Source organism: Cervus canadensis, chromosome 21 (genome assembly GCF_019320065.1).
Source record: "Cervus canadensis isolate Bull #8, Minnesota chromosome 21, ASM1932006v1, whole genome shotgun sequence".
Lineage (NCBI taxonomy): Eukaryota > Metazoa > Chordata > Mammalia > Artiodactyla > Cervidae > Cervus > Cervus canadensis.
The window spans coordinates 25,697,961-25,708,635 of NC_057406.1; the positions used below are offsets into that span (position 1 = coordinate 25,697,961).

General features: G+C 43.2%; 1 pseudogene; it reads left to right on the forward strand.

Annotated features, from left to right (window-relative positions):
• The first annotated feature begins 8,831 nt into the window (after positions 1 to 8,831).
• Positions 8,832 to 10,446, forward strand: LOC122423594 (annotated as a pseudogene).
• The last annotated feature ends 229 nt before the right edge of the window (positions 10,447 to 10,675 follow it).

Sequence of the window (10,675 nt, forward strand, 5' to 3'; positions counted from 1 at the left end):
TTTGTATTGGAAGTATTAGTTTGAAGTTATGATGTGTTTTATCTAAAACAAAACAAAGATGATATTTTCTATCTCTCGCCACTAAAAAGGACTAGCAGCCATATGTAGGAAATGCAAAATGAATCTTGTCACATCAGAAAATAAGAATACTATTCAAGACTATTAGCATCATCTCTAAAGGAATTGGGGGCCTAAGTGCATTGACTCCCTTAACAAAAGGAGGATGACTTAAGTATTAGTAAGTGTAATAATTGCAATAAATTGTAAGACATCAAAGATTTCTTAATGTGTTAATAAAACACATATATATACATTTACACACAGATGTGTACCTATATATGGTCTTCCCAGGTGGTGCTAGTGGTAAAGAATCTGCTTGCCAATGCAGGAGATGTAAGAGACACAGGCTCAATCCTTGGGCTGAGAAGATCCCCTGGAGGAGGTCATGGCAACCCACCCCAGTATTCTTGCCTGGAGAATCCCCGTGGAGGCCTGGCAGACTACAGTCCATAGAGTCACAAAGAGTTGGACACGACTGAAGTGATTTAGCACGCATGCACAAGCATATACAATATATATAGGAGGTCACATATACATATAAAATAACCAAGCACTTATCTTGTCTCTCCTATGCAAACTGTACCTCAGCATGAACAATTGCTTATGAGGGAAAAATAGCTCTTAAAAGCCTACCAGCTAAGAATTAAAGAAATAAGTTATCTTTTTAACACCTTAAAAATTACTGGATCTAAGCAACTATTATCAATGACTGCTAACATTACACACACACACACACACAAAGACAACCAGGGATTGTCTTTTTGAAAACAAATTTATAGAAAATATAAAGGACAAAAATCACCATGAGGATAAATCCAGAAAAATGTAGACTGAGGAAAACTTCATAGGATGAACCATGCATTTCTTCAACAAAAGCTTGAAGAGAGAGAAAAGAAAAAGAGAGACAGACAGACATATGGAGACAACTTAAAGATTCAAAGAAATTTGAGAGATTTATCATCTCTTTATGTATGGATGTCGTTTGGATTTTAATTAAAAAAACAAGCTAAAAACAAAGTGAAAATTATAAAAAATGGGGAAATGGAAGCATGATTGAATATTTGATAAACTCTGCTCAATGTTATGTGCCAACCTGGAAGGAAGAGGGGCTTGGGGAAGAATGGATACATATATGTGTATGGCTGAGTCCCCTCACTGTTCATCTGAAACTATCACAACATTCTTCTTCAGCTATACTCCAGTACAAAATGTTTCCAGTATTAAAAAAATAAAAATTAAATTTAAAAGGAGCTGTTTTAGAAATTTCAAAGATTATCATGTTATTGAATGTACAAAAAAAGTCTCCATCTTTTAGAAAAATATTTAAAGATGATGTGATAGCATCAAAACTCAGGGATGGGTTAGAGAGAGACACGAAGGTATCAAGTATCAAGGAAGCAAGTTTGGTCATGAGTTGTGAACAGTTGAAGCTGAGTGATAGGTACATAGAGAATTATTATACTGTTTTCTCTGCTTATATTTATATTTAAAATGTACTAAAATAAAATAGTAAAACACAGTGGGTAGCAGCGAGCAAATTCTTCTAAGACCTAGAACTATGGCTTATCAAAACCTAAATGAGTTGCAGTTGCCTGTTGAACTAATACTTTAACAATATTTTGTCCTCTAGAGAGGAAAATATATCTAAGCTGAAGTGTATTAGTGGGTACTTGTGATTATCATTTTTATAAATAAAACTTTTCATTTTATATTTATTTTAATGTGTGTTTTACATAGTTATTTATTTTTTGGTCATGCTGCACAGCTTGCAGGATTTTAGTTCCCCAATCAGAGATGGAACCCATGCCCCCAGCATTGGAAGCACAGAGTCTTAATCACTGGATCACTGGGGAAGTCCCAAAACTTTAGATTATTTTCCAAGTGTGGAGTAGTGAAAGTATTAGTTGCTCAGTCATGTCTAACTCTTTGGGACCCCACGGGGTGTAGCCTCTGTCCATGGAATTCTCTAGGCAAGAATACTGAGTTGGTAGCCATTCCCTTCTCCAGGGGATCTTCCCAGGGATTGAACCCAGCTTTCCCACATTGCAGGCAGAATCTTTACCATCTGAGCCACCAGGAATTTCTCCTTTAAAGTTTTTGTTAAGATGTTGCCATGTGGGGCCAATGTTTTGATGTAATAGACTCTGTGTATGTCTGTATATATATAATGGAGATAATGTTTTTGAAATTTGCTCACAAATAATACAATCTCTCTTTTAAACCATGCTTTTTTGTGTGCCATTACTGCATGTCTGAGTTTTTATCACTCCAAGAAAGAGGAAAGTAGGCACCTGCTAGAAAAAAGAGGCTCAGAAGTAGGAAGAGGACAAATCTGACAGGTGAATTCCTCCTGGAACAGGGGCAGGAAGTAAAAATGCTTCTGGTGCAAAAAGGAAGGAGTTCAGAGAGACTGGATGTGGGATTGGGGTGCTACTGGGATCCCCTGAGGGAACTACACACCTCTGGGCTTTATGAGAAGGCCTATGTCGTTGGTTTAATAGTGCCCAACCCTGAGATGTTCTAACCCCTGGAACTTATAAATATGACCTTATGTGGACAAAGGGTTATTGCAGGTATAATTAAATTAATGATCTCAAAATGAGATTATTCTGGATTAGGATGAGATTTAAAACCAATGGTAAATCCTCATAAGAGATAAGAAGGGAAAAGAGACACAGACATAGTACATCCTCTACATACAAATCTTCAAGCTGCAAACTTTCAAAGATATGAACATGCATTCCATCAATGTCAGGTGTGAGTGAAATTGTAGCTTACCCTCCATCTCCTACGACTGACAATCCTTCAGCTCTACCATCTCTCATATCCTCTCCCTCCTCCAGTCAATACCTCTTCTTGTCTGTTCACTCGATGTCAGCCCCCATATGCCAGCAGTTGTACTGTAGTATTGTACTTTTCAAGGCACTATAGTGTGAGATTAAAAATATTTTCTTTATTTTTGTGTGTTTGTTTTTTATGTATTCTTTGTATGAAAAGTATTATAAACCTATTACAGGACGATACTGTATAGCTGATTGTGTTAGTTGGGTACCTAGACTAACTTTGTTGGACTTACGAATGCACTCTCAGAACAGAACTCGTTTATAGGTAGGGGACTTACCGTAGAGAGAGAAGCAGGTGATGGGAAGATGGAGGCAGAGACCGGAGTTATGAAGTCCAGGAATGCCAAGGAATGACGAGGTTGCCAGTAGCTGCCAGGAGCTAGGAGAGAGGCATAGGGCAGATTCTCTTTCAGAGCCTCTAGACAGAACCCACCCTGCTGATCACTTGATTTCAGACTCTGGCCTCTAGAGCTGGAAGGGAATCCATATTTTTACTGTTGTTTTAAGCTGCTGCATCTGTGACAACGTGCTACTGCAGCCACATGAAATGAAAACACCTGCTTCTCATAGGGAACTATGAAAGGAGTGCACCCCACAGCGTGCTCCAGAGTGACCAGATTGGCTCAAGGAGTAGTCACATCAGTGTCACGTGGTTTGGGAGAGGTCCAGAAATTAGAGCTTCAGCTCTCCACTGACTCACTGTCACAAACTGTTTCCTGGAGTTCTGCCATGCTCTTGATGGCATCGCTGAGAAATCAGTGGACCCATCAAGAGATCCCTGTCCCGAAGGATGACTCCAGTGAGGGCTGTAGCAGGACCTGTAGGTGGAGAGAATAGGTGTAGACCTAAGACAAAGTTGGTTGGGAAGGATGAAGTAATACCAGAGAACAAATGAGCCGACAGCAAGCCATGGGTTTCACCAGTGTGGACATAGAGTGGATTTAGATGGTGGTGGTTTAGTCGCTAAGTCGTGTCTGACTCTTTGCTATCCGATAGACTGTAGCCCGCCAGGCTCCTCTGTTCATGGGATTTCCCAGGCAACAGTACTGGAATTGGTGGCCAATCCCTTCTCTAGGAGATCTTCTTGACTCAGGGATCAAACCTGGGTCTCCTGAATTGCAGGCAGATTCTTTATTGACTGAGCCACCAAGGAAGCCCCATGAATTTAGATAGGACAGCCTAAATCCAGTCAGAGAGCAGGGGGATTCAGTTTCAGCTCAGAGAAGTAGGAGCAAGAAGAGAAATACAACTCAGGGACTAGAGATCACCTCCCCAGTTTCATCTTCTTCTTGTCCCAAATTTCTTTTGGGAAAGAGGGAGAAACTTGAGTTGTTAGAAGAGTTTCAGCTGTAATGCAAATTCAACTGCAATGGGCCATTGTAATCAAGAAGGGTGTCAGTGAGCATGAATTGAACAACTGCAATAATTTTCTGGTCATTAGCTGAAAATTAATGGAAGTAAGTGAGTTGAAGGAAGAACTTCGAAATTACATCAATTGAAAGTGAAAGTGAATGTCACTCAGTTGTGTCAGACTCTTTGCAACCCCATGGACTGATTATGTAGTCTGTCAGGCTCCTCTGTCCATGGAATTCTCCAGGCCAGAATACTGGACTGGGTAGCCGTTCCCTTCTCCAGGGAATCTTCCCAACCCAGGGCTCCTGGCTTGCAGGTGGATTTTCTACCAGCTGAGCTACCAGGGAAGCCCATTCCATTAGATACGTTTTAAAAGCTATATGATGATACATGAGTTGTAGTATAGGGCTTTTCTGGTGAATGACTAAACAACAACGCATAAAAAGGCAAAACCCACCAATTATAGACCTTAGATATGTTTCTCATGGTAAAATCTACTATGATTTTTACCAGCTATTAATTTGGACCTAACTGAATTTATTTACACATGTGTCAGCCTGTGTAAGAGTCCGCTTTTGACAGCAAAAGCCTGACACAACTTTATTTATTTTAGCTTCAGTCTTTCAGTCAAATGCCAGGAGAGATCTGCTTCTTCTAAGGCCTTTGTTTTATCAGTCTGAGTGGCTAGCTTTGATTTGGCTTTGTCATCTTGCTGGGGAACTCACAGGTAAATCTCATTAAGAGTTTTGCTGATGTTAATTTATAGATCGGCAAGTCTGGAGGACTGTTTTTAATGTATTCAGTTTATTTTGGAGCCTTGCATCATTTCTGCCTCTCTGCAGTTAGGTCCATTTTACAGCCAACCAGAAAGACAGTATTGAAGTAATTGTTCGTAAAATGATGATCTTCTATCTGTGTTCTCTCCTTGGCACTCTTGCCTGAAGAATCTATCTATTGCCTTCACTCTTTGCTCCATTCTGGATGTACAGAGACTTGTTAGAGGTGTCCTAACAGGTGGCTGGAGTGTCCAGCTCCGTTTCAGGGGCCAGGCATCACATTGACGTCTGCTTTCCTTCAAACACAGTGACTAATTTGCTAGAGTGTGAGGTAAAATTCAATAAATGAATCCAAAGTCCCCAGGTGGCTTGGGGTTTGGAAATTCTTGGACTCCTTTGGAGCAGGTTGGCCATTTCTCCTTACCACTAGATGTCCCTGTGTGGCTTTTCTTTTGGACACCAGAGCTGTACCGGACGTCAGTTACCTCTGCTCTGCTGGATGGAAGGAAAGTGCATCGCAATCTCTGAAGGGGCTGTTTATTGTGGAATATCATCCAAGCTGGGCTTCCATGGTGGCTCATGTGGTAAAGAATCTGCCTGCAATGTGGGAGACCCGTGTTCAATACCTGGGTCGGGAAGATCCCCTGGAGAAGGAAACGGCAACCCACTCTAGTATTCTTGCCTGGAGAATTCCATGGACAGAGGAACCTGGCGGGCTACAGTCCTTGGGGTTGCAAAGAGTCGACACGACTGAAGTGACTTAACACACATACATTATCCAAGCTGGGACCAGGCACATCTTAGCCCTAGTAAACTCATTCAAGTCTACGGGCATGACGAAGCTGGAGAGTTATCTTGAGTCTGCACAGAAATCAGGACTATATCCACAGAGGTCCCAGTTCTTTACAACTTGCATTCATCAAAATTTCCCTGCCTCCCAGTGCCCTCTTGGTAACCTAGACCAAAGCTTTAAAAACTATCATGGAGAACTGGTTTAAAAAAATTTTTTTTTCACTTCTGCTCTGTTTACTGTGCTTGACATCACAGGTAACTCACTTGGTGAGTTTGATAACAACCAAAGTGGATGTTTCCTGTCCAATGAAATGACTGATAATATATTTAGATGTGATGTTGCACAGCAATGTCAGCTGACTGTACAAGGTTTTGTTTTAAAAACATTCCCTTGATTTCTGTACTTCTTTTGTCCTTGACTGGTAATAGCTTGCAGACCACTGCTGATACGCGCATCATGCTTTGCGTGCCACTGGGCAAGATGTCATCGTAAGGCTTAGTTCTACATCCTTGAATGAAAACTAATGGGCAGCGGGGAACTGGCGCAGCTCAAGGCAGCTTCAGATGACTTGAATAGAGACTCACGCAATGCGCTGAAAGAAGTAGTCTCTGTCCTTCTGCCCCAGATCAGGCCTGGATCTTCCACTGAGCTACTGCCCTGAATCTCAGATTAGGGCAACATTAAACAAAACAACCGGGCTTCCCTAGTGACTCAGATGGTAAAGAATCTTCCTGCAATGGAGGAGACCAGGGTTTGATCCCTGGGTTGGGAAGATGCTCTGGAGAAGGGAATGGCTACCCACTCCAGTATCCTTGCCTGGAGAATCCCAAGGGCAGAGGAGCCTGTCAGGCTACAGTCCATGGGGTCGTAAAGAGTCGGACACAACTGAGCAGCTAACACTTTCACTCAAACAAAATGCAATGGGTGATCCCCAGAGACCACAGCAGCAACAAGGAAATGAAAGTTTTTGCAACTTCTGAACCTGTTATCAAGTCCAAACAGTTCTGTAAGGCACACAGCCGGCCAGTAAATCTAGAGATGAGCTGTTGGGGCAAGGAATAGCGACTTGATTCAGCAAGCAGGCAGATCTGTGTCCCAAAGAACCATCTTGCCTGAATTACAATTCAGACTTCTTTTATACTAAAAGGGGAAAAAGTAAAGTCAAACATTTCCTGCTTCTGGTCAGTCTCCAGAGAGGATGTGTTAATTTCTTCCTTCCTGTATTCATTCCCAAGTAGGCCTGGTCAGGATGTTTGCTGTGAGCAAAAGGTATAATGCTCCTTACCTGGGAGGCAGTGTTCCCAGAGGTGGACCATTGTGCATAATATAAACTTACAGGCACCATGACTCTAGTGATCAACGTATAATAGAACACAAAGGTTCTTCTTTATTACAGACTTTTTTGCAGAAATTAAGTGAATCTTGTCTGCTCTGTACTTTAAAAGAGAAACAAAGGTGATGAAGGATGGTAAGTACCATGTACCTGGATTCATTTTAATAATTAGCCATAGTGACACCTAGGTGGTCAATCGTCTGCTGCTTTATGCTGCAACCAGCTCCAATTATAGAAATAGTGGAAGAATTTTAACTTCACAAACTGAAAAGAAATAGTTTGTTTACTCAACGCACCAACAGTTTGTGCTCCAACCATCATTTATTAAGCCAGTTATTTGTAATGTAAGAGCACAATTTGCCTTAAAAACAATGTTGAGAATGGTGGTTAATTTTCCTGTTCACTCACAGAAAACCATTTAAACCAGGCAGTAATTGAGTTAAATAAACACTATTTCTCTCTTTGTTATGATTCCATGGGTCAAGTCAAGCAGCAGAGAACATTGTTATAAGTGTTTGAGATCCCAGTTCCAAATTTTGATAGAAGAGGTTTCTCTTCTTTCTCAGGATGCCCTGTGGAGAAATAGGATTTGTATAGACCTCCTTGCTCTGGTGGGGATGGACAACAAGATCACATGAGTCCCTCATAGCAGTAGCTAACAAAGAAGCAGGATGAAGGGTTCTATTAACTATTTATTTAGAAATTGAAGTATGAAACCATGTTTCATGAGCAGTTTTGGGACCTTTGTGCAGGGGTGGCTGGGAGTCAGGCATGTGACCTCTTTGGAGAAGGAAAAGTCACATGATGGGATATAAAAGCACTGAATCAAATGTTATCAACTGGAAGACCAGGATGAAGCCACACAAATGAAAAAGGAAGATGAGAGACGTGTTTATATGAGAAGAGAGTTGAAGGACAATATATGCAGCTTTGTCATAGGGGATTGAAATTCCACAGATGAAGGCTTATTTTCATATATTCACATTTCGGGGGCTGAAGCCCCACAGGAGAGGCCCTAAATATATCCTTCCAGAAAGATGACTCTAGTGTGGATCAACATTTTTAGTGTCTCTGATGGGAAATATAATACAGGTGGGAAACATACAGTTTTCATGGAACCAAAAGCTTATGCAATTTGTTGGCGCTTTAGGGGGGAAGAAAGCAAACTTGAAAATATAAAATTAGGTATAAAATATATATTTATTTAGAAAAGAAAATAAATAAAAACAATATATCCATTTTAAAAAGCTAACAACTAGATGTCCATCAACAGATGAATGGATAACAACGTTGTAGTATATAGGTATACATATATATATACAGTGAAATATCACTCAGTCATAAAAAGGAATGAATTTGGTCAATTGTAATGAGGTGGATGAATGTAGAGCCTGTTATACAGAGTAAGTTGTTATACAGAAGTTGTATAGCAAGTTGTATAAGTTGTTATACAGAAGTAAGTTGGAAAAAACAAAAATCGTATAATTAACACATATATGTGGAATCTAGAAAAATGGTGCCAATGAAGCTATTTGCAGGGTAGGAAGAGATGCAGACAGAAAGAACAGACTTGTGGGTCATTTTAAGGTGACCAGGAAGCGGCCCAGAGGAGCCGGCGGTGGCCTGAGGAGCGAGGGACGGAGTTAGGAGCCACGCCGTGCTGACCCGAGCCCCACGCAGCTGCCGCCGCCGCAGCACCTCCCATGTGGAAGCCCTTTGTGGTGGACACCGGCTGCCCAGGATGAGGGTTTCATCGCCTTAAACGGTTTTGAACCAATGAAGCTGGATTCTGTTAAAAAAGACAGACAGCCCATCGTGTGAACTACAGGGTTTGTGGACAAATTTATGTTGGGCGCGTAGTGGCGTAATGCCTGCAGATTCCTGCAAGTGCCCCTAAGTTCTTTCAGGACCACTTTGCCTTTTGAATCAGAGAGGTGCAAAGCTCGCTAAAGAATGGCCGTTGTGGATAAGCACAAAGTCAAGCGACAGCGATTGGACAGAATTTGCAAAGGTATCCGCCCCCAGATCATGAATGGCCCCCTGCACCCTGCCCCCTGGTGGCGCTTCTGGCTGGTAGAGAGTGCACCGGTGGAGATGGTCATCCTGAAGGTCCTGGCCACTGTGGCCTTCTGGGATGCACAGTTCACTCAGGAGATCCACGAGAAGGTTTTAAACGAGGCGGTTGGCGCCATGATGTATCACACCATCACGCTCACCAGGGAGGACCTGGAGAAGTTCGAGGCCCGGAGAGTGATTGTGCGGATAGGCAGTGGCTACGACAACGTCAGCGTCAAGGCTGCAGGTGAACTCGGGATCGCAACATCCTGTAGGCAGCAGCGGAAGAGACGGTGGACTCAACCATCTGCCACATCCTTAATCTGTCCGGGCGGAACATCTGGCTGTACCAGGCGTTGCGTGAAGGCACGCGGGTGCAGAGCGTCTAGCCGATCTGGGAGGTTGCCTCGGGCGTGGGGGCGGGGGGCGCACATCCGCGGGGAGACACTGGGCTTCATTGGCTTCGGTCACAATGGGCCAGGCAGTTGCGGTTCGGGCCAAGGCCTTCGGATCCAGCGTCCTATTTTATAACCCCTACTTGCAGGATGGGGTGGAGCGGTCCCTGGGCGTGTAGTCTATACCCTGCAGGACTTACTGTTCCAGAGCTACTGCGTCTCCCTGCACTGCAATCCCAACGAACATAACCACCACCTCATCAGTGGCTTCACTATAAAGAAGATGAGGTAAGGCGCCTTCCTAGTGAACGCAGCCAGCGGCAGACTGGTGGATGAGAAAGCCTTAGCCCAAGCCCTCATAGAAGGCAGGGTATGAGGGGCGGCCCTCAACGTGCACGAGTGGGAGCCTTTCAGCTTTGCTCAGCGTCCCTTGAAAGATGCACCGAATCTCATCTGTACTCCCCACACAGCCTGGTAGAGTGAGCAAGCCTCACTGGAGATGAGGGAGGCGGCTGCCACTGAGATCCGATGGGCTATCACAGGTCGCATCCCAGAGAGCTTAATAAACTGTGTGAACAAGGAACTCCGTCACAACAGCTCCCTGGTCAGTAATAGATCAGCAAGCAATTCATCCAGAGCTGAATGGTGCCACATACAGTTACTCGCCAGGATTGTGGGCGTGGCTCTTGGAGGACTTCCTGCTGCTAAGGAAGGGATCAATCCCAGAGGCATCCTGGTGATCCACAACCTCCCCACAGTGGCACATCCCTCCCAAGCTCCCTCTCCCAACCCGCCCACGAAATACGGAGACAATCGAGAGCACCCCAACAAGCAATAGCAGCAAGTGAGGAAGGTAATCATTCAGATGCAGCTGGGACCAAGACAGTGAAAAATAAATGAACTGAGAGAAAAGGAATTTGACAGTCTTTTTAACTGATTCTGGACATAGGCATCATTGATGTTGCAGTGTTACAACTACAAAAGAGCTAGAAGTCGAGATATGGGAAAACTGAAGATGTCTGCTTGCGGAAGCGCTGAAAGAAACTAGGGTGTAATTTATTAACGAC